General features: G+C 39.9%; 1 protein-coding gene across 2 annotated transcripts in view; it reads left to right on the plus strand.

Annotated features, from left to right (window-relative positions):
- Positions 1–14,203, plus strand: part of VAMP7 (vesicle associated membrane protein 7) — a 42,028-nt gene that overhangs the window by 16,743 nt on the left and 11,082 nt on the right. The gene's annotated exons all lie outside the window — the stretch shown is intronic.

Here is a 14,203-nt window from a genome sequence, read left to right on the forward strand (position 1 = left end):
TCAGTAGATGCTTAAGGTATAACTAGTTGTCTTCCTTAGAAAAATTGTAGCTCTTGATCGAAAGACAGAATTGGACCAAAAAACGATTATAGTCTTCAAAAATATGAACTGTGATATAAATTTGGTCAGCCTGTGTTTTCTCAAAAACCTGTTTAGCACATTAAAATAATTCAGATAAGTGCATCAAGTTTATTTTTTAATTGATCGTTCAATGGTATTTAGATTTACGGCGATGCCAGCTTTTTGAAAAGGACTGGTTCTCACACTGGAGTTCCTGTGCCAGCAGCATCAGCATCTCTGGCATCCTGTTAGAAATGCACGTTTTCAGGCCCCAGCTTAGACCTACTGAACCAGAAACTCCGGGAGTTGGGCCTAGCAATCCGTGTTTTCACAAGCCCTCTGGGGGATTCTAGTGCATACTTACGTTTGAGAACCACTCTATTAAGGGGAGTGAATATCACAGACAATAACTTTTATAAAATTGAACAAAAATGACTATATAATTGCTTTATAAGATAGCTAACTGAGACATTGTCAAGTTTCATAAATGTCCATTTACTTACAACCTTGGATTTCCTATTGGAATTATTTTTATATTTATTAGAACAGGTAGAGATTATGAAAAGACATTTTTAAAACTGTAGTCTAGGTCTCACCATCCTAAAGATTCATATCCTTTTTCTTTAAATTTTTATCTTCTTGGCTATGTTGTCACAATCGTAGTTTATGTTCAGTTTTGTGGAGAAGTATAATAGATTAATCAAGATCTGGAATCATACATGCCTGAGATCGAGTCTTGATTTCAATTCCTACTTGCCGTTAGCCTTTGGTTAATCCTCTAACCTCTCTGAGCTTTCTTTCCTAATCTGCAAAAGGGAGTTAATAGAACCTCAGGTTACCAGAATGAAGAGGTAATGTACGTGAAGCCCTGTGTGGTGTCTGACACATAGGAAGGGCAGAATGATTATTAGCTCTCATTAGTCTGCTTTATGCTCATACAGTATTGCATTAAGTTATATCACAGGTTACCAATCATGTTCTTACTTTGAATGCCGATTCTCTAGAGCGGTGGTGCTCAGAGTGCTGTTTCACAACCAGATAAGGAGCTTGCTTCAAAATATAAGTCCCTGCTCCATCGAGAGCATCTTACTATGAAAATGTCAGTTGGACTGAACAGTGTTCTTAGAGACTGAGTTAAAGCAGCAGCAAACACTCTTAGCGCTGACTTAGAAGTTTGTGTTATGATAACAGTTCTGTTATAAATGTTTTTGTGCCTGTTAACGTTTTTCTTATTTTCTTAAGATTAATTCCCAAGAATGGGATTGATAAGCAAAGGGCAGAAAGATTTTTGAAGTTCTTGATATGTACGTGTCTTGGCTATTTGAAGTGATTTTCTTTTATCAATTTTAGTTTAATTATACGTCTAGATGCAGACAAGCAAACCTACTGAAAAAAACTGCTAATATTTCTTTTTCCTTTTTTTTTTTTTTTTTTTGGTCACCAGATGCATTTCTTTTGCCTGAAAGTGGAAGCAGCCAACTACTACAATATTATTTATTGCAGATGCAAAATGTTTTCAGAAAATGAACCTTTTTAATCAACTCCTTTTAAACGACTTACTTATTTTTAGAGTAACAGAAGCAGCAAATTAAAAATGTAACAAAAACATTTCTAACCATCTCCCTTTGATTTTTTAACAGCTTTATTGAGACACAGTTCACATACCATACAGTTCGCCCGCTTAAAGTATACAGTCCAGTGGTGTTTCTTATGGTCACAGAGTGTGCGACCATCACCTCAATTTTAGAACATCTTGGTCACCCCCAAAAGAAATCCTGTACCCACTTACAGTCACTCTTCTTTTTCCCTCAGCCTCCAGACCTAAGTAACAATTAACTTCTTTTCTGTCTCTATAGATTTGCCTGTTCTGGAAATTTCATAGAAATGGAATCATACATAAGTGGCCTTTTATGTCTTGGCTTCTTTCACTTAGCGTAATGATTTTGAGGTTCGTGTTGTAGCATGTATCAGTACTTCATTCCTTGTTACGGCTGAATAATATTCCATTGTATTGATACGTTTTTATTCATCCATCTATTCGTTGATGGGCACGTTGGTGGTTTCCACTTTTTGGTTATGAATAATGCTCCCGCAACCCTTAGTGTATGAGTTTTTGTGTAAGCATATGTTTCCAGTTCTCTTGGGTGTGTACTTAGGAGTAGAATTGCTGGGTCACACGGGAACTCCACGTTTAATGTTTTGAGTAAGGCCAGACTCACCATTGTACGTTCCCAACAGCATTGTGTGAGGGTTCCAGTTTCTTCACATCCTTGCCAAAATTTATTATCTGTCTTTATTATAGCCAATTTAGTACGTGTGAAATGGTACTTACTGTGGTTTTGATTTGCATTTCCCTGATTGCTAATGATTTCCATCATGTGCTAATGGCCCGTTGCACATCTTTGGGGAAATGTCTTCAAAATCCATGTCATTTTTAAAGTAGCTCGTCTCTTTGTTGAGCCATAAGAGTTCTTTGTGTACTCTGAATACTGCACCCTTATGAGACATGATTTGCAAAAATTTTCTCTCATTTTATGGGTGGTTATTTCACTTTTTTTGATAGTGATCTTTGAAACAAAAAAGTTTTCATTGTGATCAAGTCCAATTTATTATTTTTCTTTTGTTGCTTGTCCTTTGGGTGTCATATTTAAGAGACCATTGCCTAAGCCAATGGCACAAAGATTTAGTCTTCTGTTTTCTTCTAAGAGTTTTATAGTTTTAGCTCTTACATTTGGTCTGTGATCTATTTCGAGTGAATGTTTGTGTGTAAAGTAAGAAGGGGTCCAACTGAATTTTCTCAAATGTGCATATCCAGTTGTCCCAACACCATTTGTTAAAAAGACTTTTCTTTTCCTGTTGAATGGTCTTAGCATCCTTATCAAAAATCAGTTATCCATAGACCTGGAGGTTTATCTGGACTCTCAGTTCTGTGTCATTTAATCTATATGTCTCTCCTTATGCCAGTACCATACCGTCATGATTACTGTGGATTAGTAGTTAGTTTTAAAATCAGGAAGTATGAGTCTTCCACCTTTGTCCCTCTTTTTTAAGATTGCTTTGGCTATTCTGAGTACCTATCATTTCCATAAGAATTTTAAGGTGAGCTTGTCAGTTTCTGCAAACAGAGTAGCTGGGATTTTGATAGGGATCCTGTTGAATCTGTAGATTAATTAGGAGAGTACGTCCAGTTTAACAATATTAAACTTCTGCTCCCGTGAACATGAGATGCCTTTTCATTTACTTAGGTCTTCTTTAAGTTTTTTTCCAACAATGATTTGTAGTTTTCAGTGTACAAGCCTTACAGGACAGAGACTCTGAGCTTGACCAAATATTAGACAGCCTTCTCGTAACCCTGTGTTTGGCCCTCATCCTTGGACTCTGTCCTCTGCCTGCCTAAGCCTGTCTTAGCAAAGAATCCTGATAAGTCAATCTCCTGCCCTTGGTATCTTATCACCCTTGATAGCTGATTAAGTTCTTAATCCCCTGCCTTTGATGTGTAAACTTTGGCCTGCCTTTAGGGAGATCCTTTTAGGCTAGTTGAGCAAGATTCCCCTACCCTTGTTTTCTCCTCTTAGTAATTTTCCATCCACTGACTACCCCCTCACTCTGCTCATTGCCTGTAAGTCTCCACTTGTCCTTTTTCTTCATTATCGAGATATAATTTATGTACAACATCCTGTGAGGAAGGCGTACAGCGCGTTGATTTGATGCATGTATATATTGCTATATGGTTACCACCTTAGCTTTAGCCAACATCTGTCACGTCACAAATTAATTTTCTGTGATGAGAACGTTTAAGATCTAGTCTCAGCAGTTTTGAAGTATATAATACAATATCGTTGACTGTCGTTGGTGTGCTGTGCATTAGACCTGCGGTCACTCATCTTCTGGTTGCAAATGTACGCCCTTTAACAGTGCCTCCCCAGTTTCTCCCTTGGTAACCTCCAGCCCACTCTCCATTTTTATGAGTTCAGCATGTTTAGATTCCATATGTAAGTAATATGCAATATTTGTTTTTCCCTGTCTGGTTTATCTCACTAAAGCATTGTGTCTTCAAGTTCCATCCATGTTGTTGCAAATGACAGGATTTCCTTCTTTCTCGTGGCTCAATAATATGCCTGTGTGTGTGTGTGTGTGTGTGTGTGTGTGTGTGTGTTCATATCTTCTTCATCCATTCATCCATTGATGGACACAGGTTGATTCCATGTCTTGGCTATTGTGAATAGGGCTGAAAAAACATGGGAGTGCAGATGTCTCCTCAAAATCCTGTCTTTATTTCCTTTGGCTATATACCCAGAAATGGAATTGCTAGATCATATGGTAATTGTACTTTTAATTTATTGAGAAACCGTGCTGAGCCAGTTTACATTTCTACCAACAGAGCAAAAGGGTCTCTTGTTTTCCACATGCTTGTCAACACTTGTTATCTCTTGTCTTCTTGGTGATGGCCATTCTAACAGGTGTGAGGTGGTATCTTAATGTGGTTTCGATTTGCATTTCCCTGATGCTTAGTGATGTAGAATGTCTTTTTTTGTACCTGTTGGCCATTTGTATGTCTTTGGGAAAATGTGTGTCTGGTTCCTCTGCCCATTTTTTCATCAGTTTGTTTGTTTTTGCTACTGAGCTGTATAAATTCTTTATATGTTTTGGATGTTAACCCTTCACAGATATATGGTTTGTAAATATTTTCTCCCATTCTGTAGGTCGCCTTTTCACTTTGTCGATTGTTTCTTTGTGCAGCTTTTTAGTTCGGTGTAGACCCACTTGTTGATTTTTGCTTTTGGTGCTTGTGCTTTGGTGTCGTATCCTAAAAAATCATTGCAAAGACCAATGTCAGGGACTTTCCATGTTTTCTTCTAGGAGTATTATGGTTTCAGGTCTTACATTTAAGTCTTTAATCCATTTGGAGTTATTTTTTTTGAGTGGTGTACAGTAAATCCTCACTTAATGTCATTGATATGTTCTTGGAAACTGTGACTTTAGGCGAAATGATGTGTGAATAAACCAGTGTGACTTAGGCTAACTTATATGAGAGTTAAGTTCCTCTGGCATATTTCTGATCACAAAAACATCACCAAACTTCTAAATAAAGACCCCCAAACACTCGTAATATTAAACATTGAAATACATGTGAGTTATACATACATTTAAGAAACGTTAATAAAAACAAGTAAAATTATTTTCTAGCTTATATTGTAGTCAGGGTCACTGATGGCCACAGCCTGTCCTGGGAGCTCGGGGCATAAGGTGAGACCCACCCTGGACAAGATGCCATTCCATTGTTGGGCACACTCACACCCACACCTGTCCCCACTCATAGTGGGACAATTTGGACACACCAGTTAACCTAATGTGCACATCTTTGGGATATGGGAGGGCACTGGAGTACCCCAAGAAAACCCATGTAGACCTGGGGAGAATATGCCAACTCCGCACAGTGGCCCCAGCTAGGAATCAGGTTTTTTTTTCTCTCATCATTGTTATAATGAAATGATGTTATTTGAGGACCTGCTGTATACAGGGATCCAATTTCAATTTTCTGCATCTGATTTTCCAGTTTTCCCAGCATCATTTGGTGAAGAGACTATCCTTTCCCCACTGATTCTTGGCTCCCTTGTCAAATCTTAGTTGACTGTACATGCTGGCGTTTGTTTTTGGGCTGTCTATTCTCTTCCATTGGTTCACGTGTCTATCTTTACACAAATACCATGCTGTTTTTAATTACTATAGCTTTGTAATAGTTTGAGATCAGGAAGTGTGTCACCCATGGCTTTGTTCTTCTTTCTCAGAATTGCTGTGGCTATTTGGGGTCTTTTGTGGCTCCATGCAATTTTTAGGATTTTTTTTTTCTATTTCTTTGAAAAATGCCAATGGAATTTTGTTAGAGGTAGGATTGACTCTGTAGATGGCTTCGGGTGTATGGACATTTTAACAATATTAATTCTTTCAATCCATGAACATGCTGTATCTTTCCATTAGTTCATGTCTTCTTCAATCTCTTTCATCAGTCTTGTATTTTTTATTGCACAGATCTTTTACTTCCTTAGTTAAAATTATTCCTAAGTATTTTATTATTTTTGTTAGTATTGTAATCAGGACAGCTTTCTTTATTACTTTTTTGGATATTTTGTTTTTAGTATATAGAAATGCAACAGATGTTTGTATGTCGATTTTATATCCTACAACTTTACTGAATTTGTTCAATAGTTTACAGGTTTTTGGTTGAGCCTTTAGGATTTTCTATATATATATGATATCTGCAAATAATGACACTTTTACTTTAACAATGACACTTCTCACTTTCCGATTTGCATGCCTTTTATTTCTTTGTCTTAACTGATTACGCTAGCTAGGACTATGTAAATAAATGTCAGTGGTGAGAGTAGGCACCTTTGCCTTGTTCCTGATCTTAAAGGAAAATCTTTCAGTCTTTCACAGTCGAGTATGATGTTAGCTATGGCCTCGTCAAATATGGCCTTTATCACAATGACATACGTTCTTCCTATACTCAGTTTGTTGAGAGTTTTTATCATGAAGTGATGTTGTAGTTTGTTAGACTTTTTGGCATATATTGAGATCATAAATTTTTATCTTTAGTTCTGTTAATGTGGTGTATCACATGGATCGATTTATGTTGAACCATTCTTACATCCTAAGGATAAATACCACTTGGTTATGGTGTATGGTTTTCTTAACGTGTTGTTGAATTTGATTAGCTAAATTTTTTTTTGAGAATTTTTGCATCTGTATTCATCAGGAATATTGGTCTATAGTTTTCTTTTGTGTAGCGTCCTTATCTGACTGTGATATCAGGGTAATGATGGCCTTGTTAAATAAGTTTTGAAGTATTCCCTCCTCTTTGGTTTTTTGGAAGAGTTTGAGATGGATTGGCATTCTTTCCTACTTCGCCCCCCCCACAGTTTTGGTAGAATTCACCAGTGAAGCCATTTGGTCCTGGGCTTTTCTGTACTGGGAATTTTTTGATTACTGATGCAGTCTCTACTCGTTATTAGAATGTTCATAGTTTCTGTTTCTTCCTGATTCAGTCTTGGGAGATTGTATGTTTCTAGGAATACAGTTGACCCTGGAACAACGTGCGTTTGAATTGCATGGGTCCACTTATTTGTGGATTTTTTTTTTCAGTAAATATACAGTCAGCCCTTCGTATCCCTGGGTTTCACATCCGTATATTCAACCAACCGTGCATTGAAACAATATTTTTGATCCACAATTGGGAATCTGTGGATGCAAAGGGCCAACTGAAGTTATACGTGAATTTGACTGCATGGGGGCGGGGGGTCAGTGCCCCTAACCCCATGTTGTTCAAGGGTAAACTGTATACCCATTTCTTCTAAGTTACCCAGTTTGTTGGCATATAATCATTCATCGTAGTATCTTATCCTATGTATTTCTGTAGCATCAGTTGTAATATCTGTTTCATTTCTGATTTTGTTGACTTTTATTAAATGTATTGGAGTAACATCGATTAATAACGTTATATAATTTTCAGGTGCACAAGATTATAATTCGACACCTGCGTACTCTATCGCATGTTCCCTACCAGAAATCTAGTTTCCTTTAGTTAACCATGTATTTGACCCCCTTCCCCCACTTCGCCCTGCCCCCACTTCCCCCTCTGGTAACCAGCATTCTGTTGTCTCTCTCTGTTTGTTTTTGTTTAATAAAATTATATAGGTTTTTGTTTAATAAAAATTATTGCTTAATAAAATTATATAGGTTTCAGGTGTACTATTGTTATGTTTTTATATTCCACATATGAGTGAAATCATACGGATTTTGTCCGTTTCCATCAGACTTTTTTCACTTAGCACGATACTGCCAAGATCCATCACGTCGTTGCAGACGACACCGTTTCATCCTTTTTATGACTGAGCAGTCCTTTGTACATGTATCAGATCTTCTTTATCCACATTCCTGATTCTGTTTATTGGAGTCTTCTCTCGTTTTCTTAGTCTAGCTAAAGGTCAGTCAGTTTCATTTATCTTTTTACAAAACCAGCTCTTCGTTTCACAGAACCTTCCTATTGTTTCTTTTCTGGTCTCTATTTCACTTATTTCCACCCTGACTGCTGTCATTTCCTTCCTTCTAACTTTGGGCTTAGTTTGTTCTTTTTCTAGTTCCTTGAGTTGTAAAGTTAGGTTATTTATTCGATATCTTTCTGTCTTCTTAATATATGCATTTAGTACTATAAACTTCCCTCTCAGAACTGCTTTTTCAGCAGCCCCTAGGTTTTCGTATATTCTCGTGTTTTCATTTTAATTTGTTTCGAGGTCTTTTTAATTTCCACTTTGGTTTCTTCTTTGACCCACTGGTTGTTCAGGAGTGTGTTGTTTAGTTTCCATACATTTGTAGATTTTTCAGCTTGCCTCTTGTTGATGTCTAGTTGCATACCATTGCGGTTGGAAAATACTTGGTCTGATTTCAGTCTTGAATTTGTTAAGACTCGCTTCGTGTTCTATCATCCGATCTAACCTGGAGGGTGTTCCTTGTGCAATTGAGAAGACCGCGTGTTCCACTGCTGTTGGATGGAATGTTCTGTGTATGCCTGTTCAGTCTGCGTGGTGTAATGTATGGTTCAAGTCCGACATTTCCTTGTCGATTTGCTCTCTGGATGATCTATCTGTCCGTTGCTGAAAGTGGGGTACTGAAGTCCCGTACCGTTATCGTGTTGTGGTCTGTTTCTTCAGATCTGTCGGTATCTGCTTCCGATGGGTGCCCCGCCCTTACAATTGTTATATGTCCTTGATGAATTGACCACTTTATTATTATCTAATGACCTTATTTGTGTGTGGTTACCGTATTTGGCATGCAGTCTTATTTCGTTTGATGGAAGTATAGCTCTCCCCACTTTCGTTTGGTTTCCGCTCGCATGGATTTCTTTTTCCATCCCTTCACTTTTGAGCCTATGAATGTACTTAAATGCAAGTGAGTGTCTCGTAGGCAGCATCTATTTGGGTCTTGTGTTTTTGTCCGTCCAGCTATCCAGACGCTCTGTGCTTTCTGATTGGTGCAGTCAATGCATTTACAGTTAGAGTAATTACTTATATGGAAGGGTTTACGAATCCCATCTTATTCATTGCTTTCTGACTGTAGTTTCATTGTTCCTTTCCCCTCTATTTCTGCCTGCCTTTTAAAACTGATGATTTTCTGCGATGGTGTGCTCTGTTTCCCCTTTCCTTATCTTTCGCGAGTCTAGGTTTTTGTTTTCTGGTTACCATGGGGCTTACACAAAACATCTTATCAAGTAGTCCATTTGAAGCTGATGGCAACTTCATTTGCACACGAAAGCTCCCCCGTCTGTCATATTTTTGATGTCACAGTCTACCTAATTTTATATTTGTGCATTCATTAGCAAATTATAGTAGCCGTAGTTATTTCGAATACTCTTTTCCTTTAACCATTAGGCTATAGTCGTGTTCAACACCCCATTCTATTATAGAATCCGAGTTTTCCAAATCTATATATTTACCTTTACCAGTGGATTGTGGAGTTTCTTACGTTCTCATGTCACTAGGTGCTGCTTTCTCATTTGAAGCATCAGACACCTCAAATCTTACCTGCCGCTTTCAGGTAGGAAATCCTGTTCACTGGTCCTCTTATATCTGGGGTTTTCTTTGACCTTGTATGGCTACACCTGCCCCATGCTTCTTGCTCCAACTCGTGACAGAATTCTTAAGGTTTTAAGCCTTCTCTGGTCTTACAGCTCACCAGGCTGGCTCCCGGAAAGCGCTCTATTTTCCAGAAGATGGCACCGCACCTCAACTTGATGCCTTCACCCTTGTCCACAGACCTGGTCTGATATTCTGAGAGCAATCCTTTCACTGACACCTGCTCTTGTCGCTGTACTCGGGAGCACGCACAAGGAGCTGGCCACAGAGTAGGGGGAGGTGTGGGTGTTGGGAATGACTGTGGGACAAGAGGGGGCATCATTGGGTAAGGATCTCCCAGAGGCTTGGGGACGGACATTCTGCTGAAGTCCTCAGCACAGCCATCAGTAACCCGGTCCCTTTAATGTCCTTTGATATTCTTATCTGCCTCTTTCCCATCTCCTCCCTCTGCCCCACAGGTCCTAGAGGTTCCCCCTGGGCACTCTAAAGTGAGCCCTGAGTGCTCGGGGCTGCTGGAGAGAAACAGGTTTCTCCAGTAGCTCTTGGCACCGCGGGGTAGCCAGGCACTCACTCCCTCTTCTCCTATCGCCCTGCGGGAGCGGTCAGCACCGGCTGGTCCTGTTCTGTGTTGTGTCACCTTGGGGGAGGGCTGCCCTCTCCATTGCATCCAAATTTGTTTTTCGGGTTTTTGCTCCATCAGCAAGGCTGGCCTCCACGAACCGTCTCTCGTCCCCGGGTGCCTGCTCAGGTCACGACTCCTCAGGTTTAACCTGACCACAGCCAAGAGGGCTTGGGGCACGGTCACCAGCTCTGCTGGTTCCACAGCTCATCGTGAGGTCTTTCTGCCTCTTACTGAGCACAGGTGGACGAGACTCCTCCCAGCTTCCTTGGCATATGGTGCTGGAGCTTACAACTCCCACGTAGCACTTTTATTCATGGATGGATGCCTAATTAGTTATTTAAGGGAGGGGGGACAAAAAGGAGGGCTGTCTCATGCTGCCATAATTCTAACATCACCCACTCGTCCTTGTTGTATTCAGAGTTGAGCTCAGTCTCTTCCCCTTTCGGTGACCGTCTTGACCCCTATTGCTATAGTCGTGAATGAAGCCTTCCTTACCATTTTGACGGGCGTCAGAATAATTTCTCCTTTGTAGTATCTCTCTTCCAACATCCTTCTGCCCTGTTCCCAAGTATTTTTGATGCTATTGTAAATGGAATTTTCCTTTTCCATTTCTGGGTGGTTCATTGCTCATGTGTAGAAATACAATTGATTTTTCTGTACTGATCTTGTATCGTGCAACCTTGTACGACTCACTTATTAGATATAATGGCTTTTTAGTGGATTACTTATCATTTTCTCTATATAGGATCATACCACCGTCTGAAAGTAGAGATAAATTTAATTCTTTCTTTACAATCTGGATGCCTTTCATTTGTTTCTCCTACCCAGTTCCCCTCTCTAGAACCTCCAGTGCAATGTCGAATATAAGGTGTCAAGAGTGGACACCCTGGTGTCATTCCTGATCGTAGGAGATCTTGGGGTGTCTTTCACAGTTAAGCATGACGTGAGCTGTGGTTCTTTCATAGGTGTCCTTCATCAGGTTCAGGAAGTTCCCTTCTGTCCTTCTGTTTCCTCTTCGTTGAGTGGTTTTATAAGGAAAAGGTGTTGGATTCTGTCGAGTGCTTTTTTGCATCTATTGAAATGATTGTACATGTTTTTTTTTTCCTTTTTCTGTTAATACAATATATTGCAGTAATTGATTTTTGGATATTAAATCAAACTTGCATTTCTAAAAGAAATGCCACTGCATCGTGGTCTATAATCCTTTCTATAGATTGCTGGATTCATTCTGCTAGTATTTCATTGGAGACTTTGTATGTCTATAATCATAAAGAGAGAGAGCCAGAGTGTGCACACTGTCTGGTGTCTCTTCTTATAAGGGCGCTAATCCCATCACAGCCCTCAGGTCCTCATCTGAATCCGATGATCTCCCAAAGGCCCCCTCTCCAAGTGCCATCACATTGAGGGTCAGGGCTTCAATCTGTGAATTTGGGGGACACAGTTCAGTCTATATAACATCTTCTCTTTAATGTAGGTTTTTACTGCTGTCAGTTTCCTTCTATGCACAGCTTCCACTTCATTCCATGTTTTCCTTCTGTTATTGATTTCTGATTTCATTCCATGGCTAAGTCTAACAGCTGAGCCCCACCAAAGTAAGTTTCTAATCTCTGCTTTTTTTCCCATGTATGGATCACACTTTTCCTGTTTCTTTCCATATCTCAATTTTTTGTTGTTGAAAACGGGACATTTTAGATAATGTAGCAACTCTTGGTACTGAGCCTCAGCCCCCAGGATTTGTTGTTTGCTTGTTTATTTGTTTAATGATCGAGTGGGGTTTTTGTCATCGTCGTTTGTTATTGTCTGTCTCTCCCACAGAGTGTATCCTCTAATGTCACTTCTCGGAGGAAACAACCTTGGACATACATACAGTCACCCTCAATGACATGTACTAATTGCAGGCTAATTACTCTGTTTTTTTCCAGCAGTTCCCCAGACATAAATTGCTCCTGTCTGATCTAATTAGATTTGGGCTCCCTTGTCTTTGTGGCCAGTGTTAGGCATTCGTTCTGACTGCAGAAGTGTCTTTCTCAGCCGTCTCTTTCCCTGATGCTCTCTGTTAGGCTCCTGGCTGGCCTGTGGTTTAACGTGTGGGTCTCATGGAGCTACCAGCTGCATCTTAATTGCTTACCTCCAAAATCTCCATTGTCTCGACAGCATCCTTACGCTTGAACGTCCCCATAGTCTCTTGCAAATAATGTCTGTTCTCTTAGGGTGAGTTCTCTGTTCCTGAGGCCTGCCAGTCCCCCTGGGAACAATCTTTCAGCCACTGCTCTAGAGCTATGGATAGGGACAGTGGACTGCTTCTCTTGGAGTGACACCCTTGCTCTGCCTGTGGAGTGCTAGGTAGCCGTGGTCTCCTCGGCTTGCCTCTGCTAGCGTGGAACCTCTGCTGTATGAGTAAGTCGGAGAAGGGGCACTCAGGGCTCAGTATTCTTGGCCTGCCACCTGAGGTAGAGCTTCTGCCCTGTGTGTTGGAGGCACGTGGGGGAAGGGAGCCCCAGCCTCATCAGCCACGTCTTTCTGGAATAGAACTAATGCATCATGCAGCTCGGGATGGAGTGAGAATTAGTTGATTTTATTGTATAAATGTTTCTGCATTTGTTGTATATTGTTAGGACATTCACAGTTTTCAGACACTTTAAATGGTGGTGGTTTGTTAAAATTTATTGGGGGTGGCATTGGTTAATAAAATTATATAGGTTTCAGGTGTACAATTCAATACTACGTCACATGTATATTGCATTGTATATTCACCACCCGGAGTCAGATTTCCTTCTGTCACCATAGATTTGACCCCCTTTACCCTTATCTTCCTCCCCCTCTTCCCTCCGCTAACCACTAAACTGTTGTCCGTGTCCATGAGTCTGTTTGTCTTGTTATTTTGTTGCTTTCAGTTTTTATATCCCACATACGAGTAAAATCATATGGTTCTCAACTTTTTTCGTCTGACTTACTTCACTTAGTATGATAATCCAAGACTCATCCCTGTTTCGCAAATGGCCGTATGTCATCTCTTCTTATGGCTGAGTAATATTCTATTGTATGTATGTACCACAGCTTCTTTATCCAGTCATCTATCGAAGGGCACTTCGGCCGTTTCCATGTCTTGGCCACCTTGAATAACGCCGCTGTGAACATCGGGTGCATATATCTTTACAGATACATGTTTTCAAATTTTGGGGTGGATACCCAGAAGAGGGATCGCTAGATCATATGGTAATTCTAGTCTTAATTTTTTGAGGAACCTCCATTCTGTTTTCTATAGTGGCTGTACCAATTTACATCCCCACCAGAAGTCTATGAGGGTTCCTTTTCTCCACAACCCCCCAGCACTTGTCATCACTTGTCCTGTTGATGACAGGCATTCTTAGAGGTGTGAAGTGGTATCTCAGTGTGGTTTTGAATTGCATTTCCCTAATAGCTACTGAAGCTGAGCATCTTTTCATATATCTGTTGGTCAGTTTTATGTTTTCTTGGGGAAAGTGTCTGCTCAGGTCCTCTTCCCATTTTTTAAGTTGGATTGTTTGTTTTTTGTTGTCGTTGTCGACTTGTATGATTCTTTTACGTATTGATGTATAATCCAAAATTATATCAGAGGCATTGTTTGCAAATATATTCTTTCATTCAGTCGGTTGCTTTTTTGTTTTGTGGATGGTTTCTCTTGCTGTGCAGAGAGGCTTTTTAGTGTGAATCCCCATCAAAATCCCAATGGCATTTTTTTTTAAAGAAATAGAACAAAAAAATCATCAGACTTGTATGGAATCACAGAAGACCCCGAATAGCCAAAGCAATCCTGAGGGAAAAAAAAAATAAGGCAGGAAATATCACTCTGCCTGACTTGGAATTATACTGCAAAGCGACAATAATCAAAACAGCATGACATTGGCAGAAA

Source organism: Pteropus medius, unplaced genomic scaffold, assembly GCF_902729225.1.
Source record: "Pteropus medius unplaced genomic scaffold, Ma_sr-lr_union100, whole genome shotgun sequence".
In the NCBI taxonomy this organism is placed as follows: Eukaryota; Metazoa; Chordata; class Mammalia; order Chiroptera; family Pteropodidae; genus Pteropus; species Pteropus medius.